Source organism: Anabrus simplex, chromosome 6, assembly GCF_040414725.1.
Source record: "Anabrus simplex isolate iqAnaSimp1 chromosome 6, ASM4041472v1, whole genome shotgun sequence".
NCBI lineage: Eukaryota > Metazoa > Arthropoda > Insecta > Orthoptera > Tettigoniidae > Anabrus > Anabrus simplex.
In genome coordinates, this window is record NC_090270.1 from 185,669,926 (window position 1) to 185,687,268 (window position 17,343).

At 38.7% G+C, this 17,343-nt stretch overlaps 1 protein-coding gene across 2 annotated transcripts in view; it reads right to left on the minus strand.

Annotated features, from left to right (window-relative positions):
- Usp7 (Ubiquitin-specific protease 7) overlaps positions 1–17,343 on the minus strand; it is a 458,856-nt gene that overhangs the window by 139,016 nt on the left and 302,497 nt on the right. The window lies entirely within an intron of this gene.

The window sequence follows — 17,343 nt, forward strand, 5'->3', positions numbered from 1 at the left end:
AAAAACTAAGAGGAAATATTTCAAAGGGGCAGTAATATGAATCCAGCAGGACCAATTAATGGAAAATTAGGGAAGAAAAAATGCAGAATGATTGAAATTTGCTTCAACAGGTTTTTCTATCAATTATAGGTAGGGTTTTCTACGTTTGCAATAAAATTGATTAAAGCAAACAAACACTCCAAAATGCTTAGGAAAGAGCTTCTAAGCATCGACTAAGTCAATAATTCAAAATTTAGATGTATTCTTTTGTGAAATAAAATACAACGGGACAGTTAATACGATTACATCAAAATTATAAACTTCATGCTTAGACTTTTATTCTTTAAAAGGGCACAATTCAGCCCAATGAGCAGTGCTCCAGCTCAGGAAGGTAAAGAAGCAGAATATGCCTTCTGACGTAAGGTACAGCCTGTAAGTGGGCTGGCACAAGGTTGCACTTGACAGCTGTAGGTCATGTTGGCACTCGTACAAAAAGCAATTGAAGAACATCACTTGTGAATCAGAACGAGCAATTCACAACTTTTTATATCAGGTACAATAATGCGATTTATACACGTTAGTTTGTATTTCGTACAGTGTGTATGAGCTTTTATTTCCTTAAAAAACAAGAGTATTAAAAAAAACCTAATTAAACGAGCTGCAAAATAAAGGCGAATTATTTTCATTTGGTGGTTGTTGGCAATATGGCTGATAAAGGGGTGTCACCTGTAACTACCTTGAAATCCACATCGAAGTGTTGTTGTTTGTCTGTCGTCGCTAGCACGTGATCAGGTCTTATTCACGCGTTGATGAAAGTGGTGTTTTCTTTGTGAGATAATTGTGAAGTTCTTTTTGTAACTAGTGCAGTGTGATGTCACGGTAATGATAACATAGTGATGTATCGCGAAGTGATAATCCTTCGTGCCGAGAAGTGCCCCGTAGTGGCCAGGCATGTGAAATAATCTGGAAAACTCGCGAGTTTTACAAGAGGGAGAGGGAACATGGAAACGAAAGTTATAAATTATGATAGGGAGAGGGAATTATACATTTGCATGACCGTCCCTCCGTTTCTGCAGATCAAGTTGTGGAATGTACAAGTCAAACATTAGGGCTTTCAAAGCATACTGTTATTCAGAAAGGTATTCGCCTTCAGGACCTGAAGGAAAAAGGAACTGGGGAACATAGCAGTAGCAGAAACAGGGCTGATAGTGGGGACTTGTTTCTTAGCACTCCGGGAAAGGAACAAATTAAGCCGTCTCCTTTAACAGGAGATTATTCTTTGCAGGCTGATGCAGTATGGAGACATGTACGATTATTCAGCAAGAAAGAATACCCTATCATGGAAAAATGACTGGTCTCCCTTAGGCAGGAAAATCTTTTCTCTGGCGGTAAAATTTCTTTAAAATAATTGGTACTGCGAGCCATAGGTTTCTGACATAAAAAATTTAATGGAAAAAAAGGGCTGCTTGAAAATTTGCGTATTGTGATGGCTAGGAGTATTTTTTTTTAAAAATAAACATGTCGGTAAGGATAACCGTGAGGTAATGTGGTTGCATGAGACATGGGTGAATGCTGGGAAGTGCATTGCTAAACCTTGGAGTGTTGACAGTCATATAAAAGCTCCAGTAATCAACAGACCGATAGGGGCGCTAAATTAATAATAGTGCACACATGTTCATCCTGTGGTTGTGTAGAATAGGGTATTCTTATGCTCCAATGAAAAGAACAAAAACAACAGTGATTATGAAGAAGATATGGCCATGTTCGCTTTTTAGATTGGTTTAAGAAGCTCCTCCAACAGCTCAACTGCCGTCTGTCATTGTTGTGGACACCTTACCACTCCGTAATAATGGACAAGACCCCTACTTCCAGCGCTCGCAAAGAACTGTTAGCGGAATGGATGCAGGCAAGAAATATCCCTGCGCATATGGGTATGACTAAATTAGATCAAAAATTAGATGTATGGCTTTTCAGGCGTTTGCTCTATTAACCAGCATTTCGTCTTAGGTCTGACCCTAGACTCTTCAGAGTGCGATGTGTCAGACCCTACCCCACTGATGCTGGGGTGTATGCAGGTGAACTTATCAGAAGCCTTTTATGAGGCACAGTCTGATAACTGCATACGGGAGATAACACTCCACAATGGAATTAATGCCCGCCTAGCAATTCCAAATGGAAATTCTAAGTTACCATAGAGGGAACTAGATATTTTTCCACCAATAGAGCATATCAAAATCAGATCAAAAATTAGATGTATGGCTTTTCAGGCTTTTCAGCTGTTGTTATGGCGGCAACATCGCTTTATGCACAATTGCAGTGGGACTAACATTTTGCACAGCTGTCACATGCAACCTTATACTGGCCCAACTATTACCTACTTGCAAGGTTCTCAGTTACAAGTGAAGGGGCGTGTATCTAAATATATTTAAACTTAGTTTTACTGTGCCTAATGTCTCGTTCTATTCAGTGCATAAGATTACGGCGAGGAACACAAAAGTGATTTTGTAAACAAACGTCTCGTGCTAAATTAATATGTTAATTACTGTACATTTGTTTCATTAGATTAGGCGTAGGAAACAAAATTAATTGTTTTGACACGTGATAAGTAAATACTCCTGTGACTACTACCTACACTCACAGAAATATTGTAAGCCAACATAAAAGCTTGTCTCAGAATACAGCATCAACAATGAACAACAAGCAAACTGTACAACTGTACTGCGTAAACATAATGTACTCAGCCAGTAAAGTGCTGTGACATTGCTTGTGCTCTGACTCAGCATTTGCCATCTAGTCTTTACAGCACAAACTTATTATAAGTCAGCTGCTCTCGACTCGTTCCAGGCTCATGGCATTAGCTCAGGGAGTGGGAGTCGCTCATTGCTCACCTGAACTTAAAAGTTTACTCACCACCATACCTCAACAGTTAGCATTTCTTATGAATGCTTCTTTGTTGCCATTTTATTTTCTGTCCCTTTTGTTTTTAAAGTACATTTACAACCATTAGAAACCACAATAAGCAACTGTTACACATATTTAGAAGCCTTTTTTGCAGCCCAGTATTGTTGAATCATCTCTCTGGCACCTAAAGCCCGCTGTTCTGCTGTTCATCTTGAAGTAACTGATCTGCTGCCAGTACCTGGTTCTGTTAGCAATGTCTTCACAGTTTAGTCTTTTTTTTTTTTTTTTTTTTTTTTTTTTAAGATCCTCCCTAATTTTCCTCAACGACTTATCACGTTAGGTCTACTATCGAGAATGGTACACATGTTTTTAGTCAACCGCTTGTCCGCCATTCTAAATACGTGACCATAGAACTTGAGTCGTTGCTTCTTGATGGATTCTGTCAGTCTCCTTCAACTGATAAAGCAAGTCTGCCACATGACTCGCAACAGTTCCCTCACTTGAATATACTGAAGATATACACACAACCTGGGAGGTAAAATCTTTTACAACTAGAAAGTTAGTGGACACACTTTGTCACTACAATGTAAATAAGGTCAAAGCTAATCAACAAGGACTTTGATGCACCAAAGGGACACTTTAGATCACATCAAGAGACATATCGATTTTCAACACGTCATTTAACATATAAAATGACTTACCTGTGTTTTTTTTAACAATTGTCATAATTTTAGTTATTAAACACAGTCACTTTTTACAATTTTAGTACGTAACTTGATGCTTTATTCCATGTAATAAATATATATATATATCTTACAAATAGGACTAATTTAGACCATTTGATTCTGTCATCTTCAGCTAATAATTTACACAAGTTAACTAAAGTAAGAACACATTCAATAAATAAAATGGGGTTTGTAAACCCTGAGTTAAAAGTATAAATACACTGCAAAACACTTTAGTCCACATTAAAATTCTTGAATTTCCGTTCACATCAGTCTCCTGAAATAATGAGAATAGACTGATTTGAAAGATTAATAGGAATGTTCCAATTGTGTACAGCTATTGTGTATATGTATTGATTAGGTGGAATAAAACATGCCTGCCAACTTTCGAAAAGAGAAATCCGGAAGATCCTTAAGCAGAAAATTTTCTTGAGACATAATGAAAAAGGATGGCATGGGGGGGGGGAATTATAAACATTACTAACACAAGTCAAATGCAGCAGAACCTTGATGCATCGTTCCCGGAACTGTTGTTTTCCCGTATTCATCGTTGAATTTATTCGGTCCAAAATGTTCCATATAAACAAATGTTAAATTTCCCCACATCCATCGTTTCTCAAACTATCATTTTATCACATCGATTGTCGGAAAATTATTGTCCCCCGTCACAATTTTTCTGCATTGATTGATCGTACGTAGGAAATAAACGCAACATTTTTTTAAAATTTAGAGGGACTGCTCAATACTCTTAGCATTTAATAGCGGCAACCTGTTGCGAGAATGTACGAGCGATTCGGAGTTGCTAGTCTTGCATAAGGATCTTGTAGGCCGGAGAGCTGTGCGCAGGTTATTCACGCGCAACCTCACTACAAGCCTCGTAGTTCCAACACTTCTCCTCAACCCACTAACCGACCCCTAGTAGTATTCTTATTTACAAGAATTAAAACGTAGATAAGGTAAAACACAAATTTGCCACCATTTTCTGTGTTGGTATAAGCTGCCTAGGGCTGCCAACTTCATTGAAAAAAGGATAAAATAGCGCAGTGTGCCAGATTCATTTTAATTACTCACAGGGTGATTAATCACGTCACCTTGTGGAGTGTGTGGGATGCTAGAGGCCTGTTGACCGCTTTGTTCCCCTCTGGCCAATAGTCTTGTAGCAAGCCCGACCTAACCAAACCAGACCAATAATCTTTTGTCATAGCCTAGTCTTGTTACTGGTTCCTAAGTTGGCAGCTTCGCTCAAGCCACTGTGACATCATTCAAGACACGCCGCGTTGAATTTCTAACCTCTGTGACATTGTCTGAGCTGAGCTGCAGGAGCCACGCCGTGTTTGGCATCTAACCTATCGTTCGCAAAGGGTCTACGGAATCTTTTCCTAAATACAGGTTATCGCCGTAATATCCACGTATACATTTAATTTGCAATAAGAGAACAGAACTTAAAGGTTTTCAATTATTATGAAACGTGTAAAGAAAAGTGAAATGAAACGGCGTAAAAGTCCACGCTTTTTATTTTCACCTCGTAGGCCTATATCATGGTTGCAATATCTTGATACCGTTATGTATAGTATGAACTAAATGGTTAGCACGTGTTGGCCTTTAGTTCAAGGGGTCTCGATTGGGTCGAGGATTTTAACTATCCTTGGTTAATTCCAACGGTTCGGGGCTGTCTGTTCGCAGAATTAAACATTATATTTCCTCTTACATAGGGCCGCATTTTAATACGCGCGTAGATCGCTTTTCACGCAACAATTCAAAAAACATGCACCCGGCTCCGGAGGCCATGCGCCATTATTGTTGTTTTTATAGTGATAATAATAATAATAAATTTACATAACGAAAAATGTCCTAATACAGTACCCGTATTTTATTATTTTGCTTTCCCCCTATTTTTATGTTGTCCGGATTTATAGTTTTCCCACAACCTACGTCATTTCCCCCCCTGCCCCCTGAAAAACGATGCATCGAGGTTTTACTGTATATGTTACGATACTTATGATCAACCCTGAAATTAAATACACGAAGTTACATCTTGACGAGTGCTCATCTGTTTTCACTTTACACTGGGAACACTTTCCATGATCGTATAAAACAAGGGAATTAAGCAGAATATGCTTCATGAAAAGACTGATAATATAGTTTCTTAGTAACTCATTATGAACACCACTAAAAATACTAAATCGCTTAGAAATTCGTCACACAATTCCATGAGTTTCAAAACTACCGCCAATGTTACACACGAAGCAGTGTGAACAGGACGGCTGCGATCGCCGTAACATCTTGTGGTGAACTTCTCTCTCTTGAGTTGTGAAATGGCGGAAAGGGGCGTGTCTTCGAACAGCTGTTTTCTAGCTGTGTACTTACAAAACTCACCATGATAAAGACGTGTAATCACATACTTCCTTACGATACAACAAAATTGGTCTAAATTAAGTATGGTAATCAAATCATGTAAAAATCGTGTTCATAACACATGACTGTACAAAATATATTGTTTATACATTCTTTTATTTTTTTCTTACTCTGTACAGAATAATACCATCTGGAAAAAGCCTTATCTCTGATTCCATTTCTTTACTCATATCATTGATTATATATATATCTAAACATAAAGGTCCAATAATACTGCCTTGAGGAATTCCCTTCTCAATTATTACAGGGACAGATAAAGCTTTGCCTACTCTAGTTCTGTGAGTTCTATTTTCCTAGAAACACACCCACAAATTCAACAAATGTTTTGTTAAGTCCAATTGCACTCATTTTTGCCAGTATTCTTCCATGATATATCCTATCAAATGCCTTACATAGGTCAATCGCGATACAGTCCATTTGAGTTCCTGAATCAAGGGTATGTGCTAGATCTTGCTGAAATCCTACAAGTTGAATTTCAGTAGAATAACCTTCCCTAAACCCAAACTGCCCTCTATCAAACCAGTTATTAATTTTGCAAACATGTCTAATATAATCAGAAAGAATGTTTTCCCAAAGCTTACATGCAATGCATGTCAAACTGATTGGCCAGTAATTTTCAACTTTGCTGGGTGAGTTGGCCGTGCGGTTAACGGCGCACGGCTGTGAACTTGCATTCGGGAGATAGTGGGTTCGAACTCCACTGTCGGCAGCCCTGAAGATGGTTTTCCGTGGCATCCCATTTTCACACCAGGTAAATGCTGGGGCTGTACCTTAATTAAGGCCACAGCAGCTTCCCATTCCTAGGCCTTTCCTATCTCGTCGTCGCCATAAGACCTATCTCTGTTGGTGCGACGTACAGAAAATAGCAATTTTCAACTTTGAATCTTTCACCCTTTCCTTTACACACAGGCGCTACTATAGCAACTCTCCATTCATTTGATATAGTTCCTTTATGCAAACAATAATCAAATAAGTACTTCAGATGTGGTACTATATCCCAACCCATTGTCTTTAATATATCCCCAGAAATCTTATCAATTCCAGCTACTTTTCTAGTTTTCAAATTTTGTATCTTACTGTAAATGTCACTAAAATTTGTATGATTGCCAATTATGCTTGCCATAATGTTATCCTTAACTGATTTCTATTCCTCAACAATTGCTTTAAACCCATCCGGGAGTCTGTTTACATTTTTATTTATCGTTTTCCACCAATCATAGTTACTTATTAGAAACTCCCTTATGCCTGTTTTATCAGCCATACGGTACTGCCTAATAGTCCTAATTGGAATACCTTCCTTTCTTTCACATTTATTTTTAACTACCACAAAAACAGCTTCATGATCACTTATACCATCTATTACTTCGGTTTCTCTATAGAGCAGAGCTCATCTGTTTTTTTTTTTTTTTTGCTAGTGGCTTTACGTTGCACCGACACAGATAGGTCTTATGGCAATGATGGGACAGGAAAGGCCTAGGAGTTGGAAAGAAGTGGGCGTGGCCTTAATTAGGGTACAGCCCCAGCATTTGACTGGTGTAAAAATGGGAAACCAGATCTGGTTTTACCACCACCACATCCAGAATAGTCTTCCCTCTAGTTGGTTCCATCACTTTCTGAATCAGCTGCCCTTCCCATATTAACTTATTTGCCATTTGTTGGTCATGCTTCCTGTCGTTTGCATTACCTTCCCAACTGACATTTGGTAAATTGAGATCACCTGCTATAATCACATTCCTTTCCTTATCGTTTCCCCACATAGCTGATTATCTTATCAAATAATTCTGAATCAGCGTCAGCGTTACCCTTTGCCGGTCTGTACACTCCAAAGACAAAGTTGCCTATTATCTTTAGAGATGAGCCTTAAACCTAGAATTTCATGTTTGTCATGTTCAACTTTTACGTAGATTACAAATTCTTCTTCCACCAGAATGAATACTCGCCCTCCTACCATTCCTGTCCTATCTCTACGATACACGCTCCAGTTCGGTGAGAAAACTTCTGCATCCATTGTACCGGTAACGGCGGTACAAAACTAAGTCCCCGTAATAGAAATTTAAAAAACTTACGCGTCACGCTCCAGGCCGGCTGCGAAAGACTGACTGGACGGCGAGCAACAGCTGTGTGCGAGTGACGTCACAGCCTGCCTCGCTGCGACACAGAGCCTAGGCTAATGTGGAATGTTCTTCGAGTTTCTATGGGTAATAACTTTCCCAACAATAATAATTAGACAAATTTAACAACACCATCGTGTAACCCGATCCCTTATCTACGTTCCTGCAGAGTTTCACGTAAATCTGACATGAGGCGATGAAGTTACGGAACGAGATGTGAAGGCCCGGATCAGATATAAATACAGTACTGCTTCGCTCAGCAGAGCAGTGTGTGGCCAGAGTATGTATGTGCACGCTAGGCAGTAGAGTTCATACAGTCGGTTCGCGAGGACCGTGATCTAGCGTGAAGCGGCTATCAATCTTCGAGTGCGTGAACTTTAACCCAATCCCGTCGAATATGGACTTGTACGGATTTCTTTATACTGTGAGTGATAAACTTTTACTCCGACGGGACGTGATATAAATTGTGCTTCGTCTGAACATTATCAAGTGACTGTTTATTCTACACGAGTGTGTAAGACTTGCGAATGTTTTCGAGTGCTCGTAATTTGAAGTTTAATGTTGTGGACAGGACTTAGAACAGTTTGCTCCTTACATAGTACTAAATACTTCAAGTTTATGAGACTGTGTTTTAATCCAGATTTACTCGATTGCAAGCATGACTACGTCACTAATTTATCATTTCATGAACTGCGTAAATATTTGTAGGTCATGAACTGTAAACTGTGCATGTGTGAACTGTGCATTTCAATTCTACTAAACAGCACATTTCAATTCTACGAACATTCAGTTGTGCGTTTCGATTTTACGAACAGTCGAACCGAGGACTGTCAATACATGATTAATTTCGTCTTGTAATTTCATGTTATTATCAATACGTGAATGAGTTCGAATTCACGAGTGAAACATCTTTATTTTCTAATCCAATTAAATTACGTTGAAAAGTGCTTCAAACTAAGAACTAAGTCGTGCGGCATTACTTTACATTATGCCAAGTGCCACAAACTTCAAGTGACTCTGTTAAAATTCGACGATAAGTTTTGAGTGGACTTTTATTTTATGAGTATTAAACTTACACGCTCATTCGAGTTTAGTGGCCTTCTTTTCATTTAACATGGGACAAAATTTAGTGACATTTCACCGTGTGATAAACTTTCAAAGATACATTTTTTTTTTCGTGTTTGAACCCTGTTAAAACCATTGATAAACTTTCCTCTCATCTGTGCAGAAGCAGTCTTTGCATTAACTCGCCCCAAGGCTTAACGATGTTCATTCACGTTCATCGTTCACGAGGACTACCTCAACGCCCTTCATCAGCACGGTATGGATCTTCTAGAACTTCCATCGGGGGAGGAATGGTGGTTCACTGGTATGGGAAAAGGAGGAGTTGCCGGAATCCAAGAACATCGCCAGCCCTAAGATGAGGAACATTTTCTACTGTATCTGCTGTACAGAGGTGACATGACTTTGAATTTATTAATAAACGCAGAGGAAAAATTTTAAGATTTATTTCTAAACAAACCCTCTCCCTCTGTACGCACTTCAACGAATGGTACACGCCCTGCGTCTCATGTCTACCGAAGTACCACATTTACTGTTACACCATTATATCATTTCTCAGCCATGATTCAACTCCTATTACAATATCTGTTAAGTATATATCTATTAAATTAATTCTATTCCTTTCTTTACAGTACTTCTACAGTTCAGCACTAACATTTTTATGTCATCCCTACTTGACTTCCAGTTCCCTGTTCTCTTATCACCGCTACCTAGGCCATCCTGTTTACCAGAAAGTCCCTCCCTATAAACCTTCTAAACAAATTTCCTAACTCATATGTACCACTGCAGTTTAAGTGAGAGCCATCAGAGCGCAGATCCCCATCTCCTACCCCCATTAGGATCTAGAAATATCACTCCCAGTTTCCCACATACCCACTCCATAGTCTTATTTAAATCCCCAATCACCTTCAAGTCAGTATCCCTCCTACACAGTATTCAACTGATAACAACCTCTACTTCACCCGTGCTGCATTTACCAGATCCCACACATCTGCAACTATGTTGGTACTCATACCTGCTTGTCTTATGTTGTTGGTGTTAACATGAAACACTACCACCTACTCCTTTTCCTCCTCCTTCTCTCCTACTTTCCTCAACATCTGCCTACTGTCTGCCTATGACCTACCACCAATATACTTTACATCCAAGCAGCAAACTGGTAAGCACAAAAAACACAGAGGAAAAAGAATTAAAAAGTAAAATACATATAAATACATTGTCACTCGCACTACAGTTTGTGGAACAATTACGTTCGCACAGCGGCTTCCAGACAGCACTTAGCGCCCACCTGTGAGATCACTTATTTTCACACTGAACGCCGAAAAGACAGAGATTCGCCAATTGTGCGATCGGATGGCACAAATTATAGTTGAGGATAAGTAGTAACTCTCATTGGTCTGCCTATTGCTGTGAAGCAGCAGTATCAAATATTTAAAATTTAAAATGTGCGGTCCAAATGCCGCATGCGCAAGCACCTGGAGGTTAATATGCATTTGCATTGCATTTCCCCCCTTTTCCAGAGCATTTTTACAGAAGTTGTTACCCACAATTGACACATCCCCCCATTTACACCAGTATTCACTGGGTACCTTGGGAAGTGTAAAAGAGGAGTAATACTGTATGGGATTGAACACAATTAATATACACTGAACTTTTATTTGATCATGATTTTTTGTTATTTCACTTGCAATTATGACAATCTCCTAAGAATGTGAGATGCAAAAGTGGAAATCTCCAGCTGTTAGCTGCAAACCTGTCTATCTCCAATTTTAATAACATCGGTGCTCAAAGTTTACCGTAGGTATTAGGTTATGCTGCATTTAAAAAAGTTTAAGAGTAGAAGGGTATCTTCTGTAAAAAATTCATGCATGTATCTCCTGTAGTTCCAAAGTTCTAACAAATCAGTCTCGCCTGTAAAATTGGATTGACTGAACATTGCCAGCTTTGCTTCTAGACCTCTCATATGATAATATAAAGAAAGCCTTGTGATGAGTAGAAGCAAAAGTATTGTGAGACGAAGTGGATTCAGGTCCAACAATGTTTTTAACTACAGGACATATTGTTTGATCTTTTTAGGACTTTGACCCTCTTCAATCCAGATTGTAAAATGAAGACATAGTACCCCAACAGCACTACTGTGAATTACAGACAATATCAGAGGTGAAATCGAAGATAGGTGACTGTAGCATTACTACTCGACTTCAGAAATGCCTTTGACTCAGTTAGCTCTGACTTACTGCTGCAAACTCTCCGAAGTCTTAACTCTCTCAATATTTCTCAAATTCCTTTAGCTCCTACCTCACAGACCATCAGCAATGAGTATCGGTGGGAACAGACTCAGGATGCCCCACTAGGGGTTGGTTTAGAGCCCACTTTTATTTGTCACTGGTACGAATGACATGTGGAACGCATTGAAACATAGCAAGTACTGCATTTATGCAGATCTTCAGATTTATTAACAGTAACACCATTTTACACACAACCGATAAAAATAAACAAAACAAAAAAACTAAAGAAAGGTCAGTGGAGTATAAGAAAAATAATGCACAAATATATACACAGGGTTTAGTACAAGTAAGCTCAGGAAAGTAATAGTCACTTTTTGAGATTGAGTAAGTGATTTCTAAATTAGACAATGAGCAATTAAATATATCAATATCCACTATGTTTAGCAATCTTGACATTCATTTAATTGGCCCATTGAATGCATAGTTACTTCTATGTCAATTTGTAGACAATGTATGATTAAACCTTGTGCATCTGTCTTATCATTCTTATGTACAGCACATACATGTAGCCATTAACATAATAAATTACTATGACACTGTGACTGTGTCAAAAATAACAGTTTATTAATGATCCTGACAAAACTCAGACTATAATATATGGTACCAGAAGAAAACTTAACTCGTTAAAAAGTAAACATGTACCTTAAATATATTAAACAATACTGTTGTGCCCTATTGTATGTCAGTAAGAAACTTGAGTGTTACAATGACAGACGCTAGATTACACTGAACAAGTGACAAAAACAGTAGAATTCCGTTAGTAGGTTCCTCAGTAACAAGTTTTCCTGTATATGACATGGAATTATGAAAGTCCTGTTCCCAAATACAATAAGATTATATAAAATGTTGCTTTAGCATGTTTACCCATTCCTGCTTACTACGTTCAAATTTTGGAAACCCACATTCAATAATTTGCTTAATTCTTACACATTTGTCGGTCCAGTTGGACCTGCACAAATCCTAGAGAAGGCTTAGATACTCTTACAGACAGCAGCATCCTGTATTTCACTTCCTAAACATTGGTGCAGGTCCTGGAGTAATCCCGAACTGTTGTTTCATGACACCACACATTTTGGTTTTCTTTATTAATAGTAATACTTTATTAACAGTGACACCATTTTACACACAATCGATAAAAATAAACAAAACAAACAACTGAAGTCCAGAAAATGGCCACTGTCTGTTTACCTTCACACAGCTTCATATTGTACGGTATTTGAGTGACTGATGTTCGATTGCTGACACTTGCTGTTTAAAGCATTGTCCAGTACAGTTCTATTGTGGTAACCTTTACTTCTAATACGAAGGTCGATCGAATATAAACAGATTATTTGTTCCTGAACATCAACAGTTGGTAGGACTGGCTATGCTTAGGCGTGACTGTTAGGAGTGGGAAGAGCATGCTGTTAGATATTTCCCGCCATTTCGTCAGTAACGCTCACGACGTCAGAGCAACAGGCGCACCCCTCCACTGTGCAACACATAATTATAAAATTTCTTGCTCGTGAAGGTGTTATGGCTGTGGAAATTTGCTAGATTAACTGTACAGTTTGGTGATCAAACATTGTCAAGGACGTGTTTGTTTGCCTGACATTAAAAGTTCAAGGAAGAACGAGAACGTGTGGAAAAACAACAACACTATTGCTGTTCTCGGAGCAGCATTACGGACAAAAACATTTGTGCGGTTAACGACATTACTGACGACGGTCAACGGGCATGAGTGACGCACAATCAATGCTGCTTACTACTACGAGCTGTTGAAGAAGGCGAGGGTTGAATATTGCCACAAAAGACGAGACCAACCGATTCGGCAGGTCATCCTCCTCCACGACAATGCGCGGCCCCATACTGCAGCTCTGTCTCCAAGCTAAAGGAAATGCACTGGACTACACTTGATTATCCTCCTTACAGCCCGGACTTATCGCATTGCGATTTCCATTCGTTTGGACCGCTTAAAGAAGCTCAAGGAGGGCAATGATTTGAAGAAGACGAGAGTGTGTAAGACTTCGTGCGCAACTGGCTGGTGACACGACCCTGTTCTTTTTACGATGAGGGCATCAAAAAAGCTGTCCATATATTGGGACAAATGCACTTCCAAGGCATGAAACTAAGTGGAAAAATAAACTGTAATTGCCTGGTGTGTTTCAATAAATGAATTTAAATAAAAAATAAAATTCTGTTTATATCTGATCTCCCCTCGTACCATACAGACATCAGTACAGAAAAAGATCTGTGAGTTTTAAAACTTTATTTCTGTTCCACCCAGAGAGTATGAACCTCCCTGTAACTGCAAAGAACCATGAATATTTATTAACAGCTTATCTCTGAACCACATTCAAATGCCGTCAGTTCAAACTGAGTCACTTCAGCTAAGGTTATGTGAATGCTTCAGCTCAGCATGGTAACGGAGGCAAGAGCTCATTATCAGTTTAGCAGCATCTGTTCTCGAAAGTGTCATAAAAATTACAGATGTCTATACATTCAGCCGTGTCAACTTGCTTTATAGTGTTCTTGGTGCATTTTAACTTATCTACGTGATTGCAATGAAAAGAAAGTGTGGCAAATACACGGTGAAAAACTGAAAACCCTTAAAAGAGGTTGATAATTTAAATATGAAGCATGTTGGTTTAGTGTGCAAGTTAAGACATTCCTCCACCATCCTTAAATATGATTGCGAGTAAATGTACATGGATTAAAACTGCTTCTGAAGAAGAGAGAATTGCTCAAAGAAAATGTGATCTCTGGGGTGTTTCCATAATTAGGAGCAAAAGTGGAGTACAAATGCAAGCTTGAAGAGTGCCGTTAGATGATACTATACTGTATACAGTTCGAGCTCAAGCAACATATTTAGCACAGGAGATGGAACCTGATGATTTTAAGAGCATCCAATGTGTGCGAGGCAAAGCTGCTGCCCTGGATAAAAACACTACAGTGCAAAAAAGTATTGAAACATTAAAAACTGCAAGGCTCCCATCAAGTATGAAAGACTATAGACAATACTTTTTATGCAGACAAAATGAGGCTATTTTTCATCTTTTGCCACATAACACACTGGATCTGTAGAGTGCGAAGTGTCTAGTCGACAAATTTAACAAGGAAAGGCTTACAGTTATCTTGTACTCCAAAGATAGTGGAACTGAGAAACTGGTACCAAGGGTTAGCGGAAAAACATGCAATCTGTGCTACCTCAAACGTGCTCTCTTTTCCATACAAGTGCACTTCCAGCACAACAGTGTGGATAACTTCTCCAGTATTTGCATATTTCTTGGATGTACGAGATGCTTGGCATAAGAAACAGGAAACTAGCACTCTTGATTGATCAGTGCACCACTCATTGGTCTAAAGTTTCCAATTTTAGAAACATAAAGATAACTTTCTGCCAACAAACAGGACAATTAAGATAAAGCTGTTTAGACGAGGAAATAATACAGCGCATGCAGCAAAAATGTCGTAAGAGGCTGGTACAGAGACAATGGGCTGCAATGGAATCAACAACAAAAATAATCACCGTCTAAGATGCCATGCATTTCACTAAGACTGCATGGGATTCTATGGAGCAAAACACCATTTGGAACTGCTTCAATGCAGCTGGCTTTTGTTGTATTTTTGGTGATGACGCCACATTAAATGAGTTTTCAGAGAGTGAAGAATAATGCCAAATAGCAGGAGCTGTCTCTTTTGAAATAGACATCAACGTTGCTGATGATCTTCCCATATTTGCAAGTACGAGAACAGATGTAAGAGAAGAGAGAAGCAGTTTCAGTGGAGGATGAAAGTGATAAGTCAGATCTTAAGCCAATACCTACAGTCTCAAAAGTGATGTAGGGAAAACCTAGTGAAGCGATATGTGTGTAATTTAAAGTTGGTGCTGACATACTGACTTTACTAAACAAGATGGACAGTGCAATTTTAAAATGAAAAGCAGAAAAGCAAAAAACCACAAATATGTATTTCAAACGAGTGTAATGGGTTCAACCTAAAGGTAAAATATATTATTACCGTAGATTCAAAGTACATATAGGCCTACTGCAGATTTAGTGCTTCTTCACATTTTTCTATCTATGACGTCAAAATCCCTGGGCCCCTTTAAAAATGTACTGAATGGCATTCCACTGTACATGCCATAAATTCAGAAATCCCTTTTTCCTATTCTTCTCCACTATATTTCCGGAACATGTTAAAGTTAACACTTACAGAAGGTGGCGATTGTTTTAAGAGGAAGTACAACTGGGCAACCATCCTCTATATAACACTAATCAGAGAGAAAAAACGGAAGGGGTCTGACACTTCAAAAAATGAAGGTATTGGCCAAAGGAAGACAAGGGCCAAGAAGAGCGTGAAAATGAAAGACTCCCTAGGACTCCATACTGTACCCGTAAAAATGTGTTCATAATGCAAGCTCACTATAAGTCAGAATGTTCTAGAGGATTACTGTCACTGCAGTCCTAAATGCATAGTTCTGAAGATTTAAAACATACTGGCAATGAACTGAATAAGTAGCACTCGGAAACTGTCCTGCTGCATTAATAAGCGAAGTGAATAGCCATTAAAGAAAATAATATTCGTAAGAAAAAGTCTGACTTCATAAATTATGGATCACTCAAAATACTGGAAAGTTCTAGGCTTTCGGGAAATGCGATATGCGTATTCCGAATTGTCACAGTCTTTAAGAATCAAAACATAAGTCCCTGTGCAGCACTTGGAAAGCATTGCATATTTCACAATTAAACGTAATGTTGAATGTCCCCTAAGTTCAATGTTCCAGAAATTGATTCAAAAATATAAGTTTGAATAAGTTCGAAACGTAAGTTCAATGCGATACACAACACACGTGAAAATTCAATCGTCGAATAAGTAAGTCCTTATGTGGCACTTCAAAAAAAAAAAAAAAAAAAAAAAAAAAAAAAAAAAAAAAAAAAAAAAAAAAAAAAGTTCCAATGTGTAGAAATAACAAAGTTCCAATGTGCCAAAATGTTAAAGTCCCCACACGACACTCGAAGAAAATAAAGTTCCGTGGTGTTGAAATGGTAAAGTCCCAACACGACACTCGAAGAAAATAAAGTTCCGATGACAATGTTCCAGTACGTCACCTTAAGAAAATAATAAAGTCTTATCGCGACACTTGGCGAAAATAACTAAGTTCCAATGAGACGCTTCAAAAATAAAAAAAAAAAAAAAGTTCTTATATGGCACTTTAAGAAAATATCAAAGTCCAATCACGACACACGTAAAAAACAAAGTCCCAATGCGGCAATATGACAAAGTTCCAATACGATGCTCCCATTCAGGCACTTCAAGAATATGATAAAGTCTTGATACAACACTTAGAGAAAATACCGAACTTGGATTTCGCAGACTGTCGATTAGAAGTTCGACACGCACAACACTTCTCTTGTCACCCGTGTCACAGAGACGGCGGAGTGACAGACACTGAATTCGTAGGTCTGGTGGGCCTCCTTTTATACACGTTCGCATGGAAGTGTCTAGAACTCGGGTACTATCTACCCTTATAACTTCTATAATACTCGGTGGATTTTCTTGAAATCTGAAGATATGATGTCCATTGTAAAGGCTTTCAAGTTGGCAGTGTCAAAATAGCGATGAATTAGCTCAAAAATGTACTTTTGAGGACGAGCTGGATCATTACCATATATGGTAGCGGATAGCTGGCTTACGGCGGCCACGTCATTCGCTGGGTACGTCACTGCGTTCGGCGGGCTGCCTACCTTCCATCTCGCGCGAAGTTCAACAAACATACTTCGGACTTCTGTCGTAGCGGTGTTCCCGGTACAATACGTAATACCGTTGGGGTCGGAAAAGAACAAGAGTTGACCAAGAGAGGTCAGATAGGATAGATGAAAG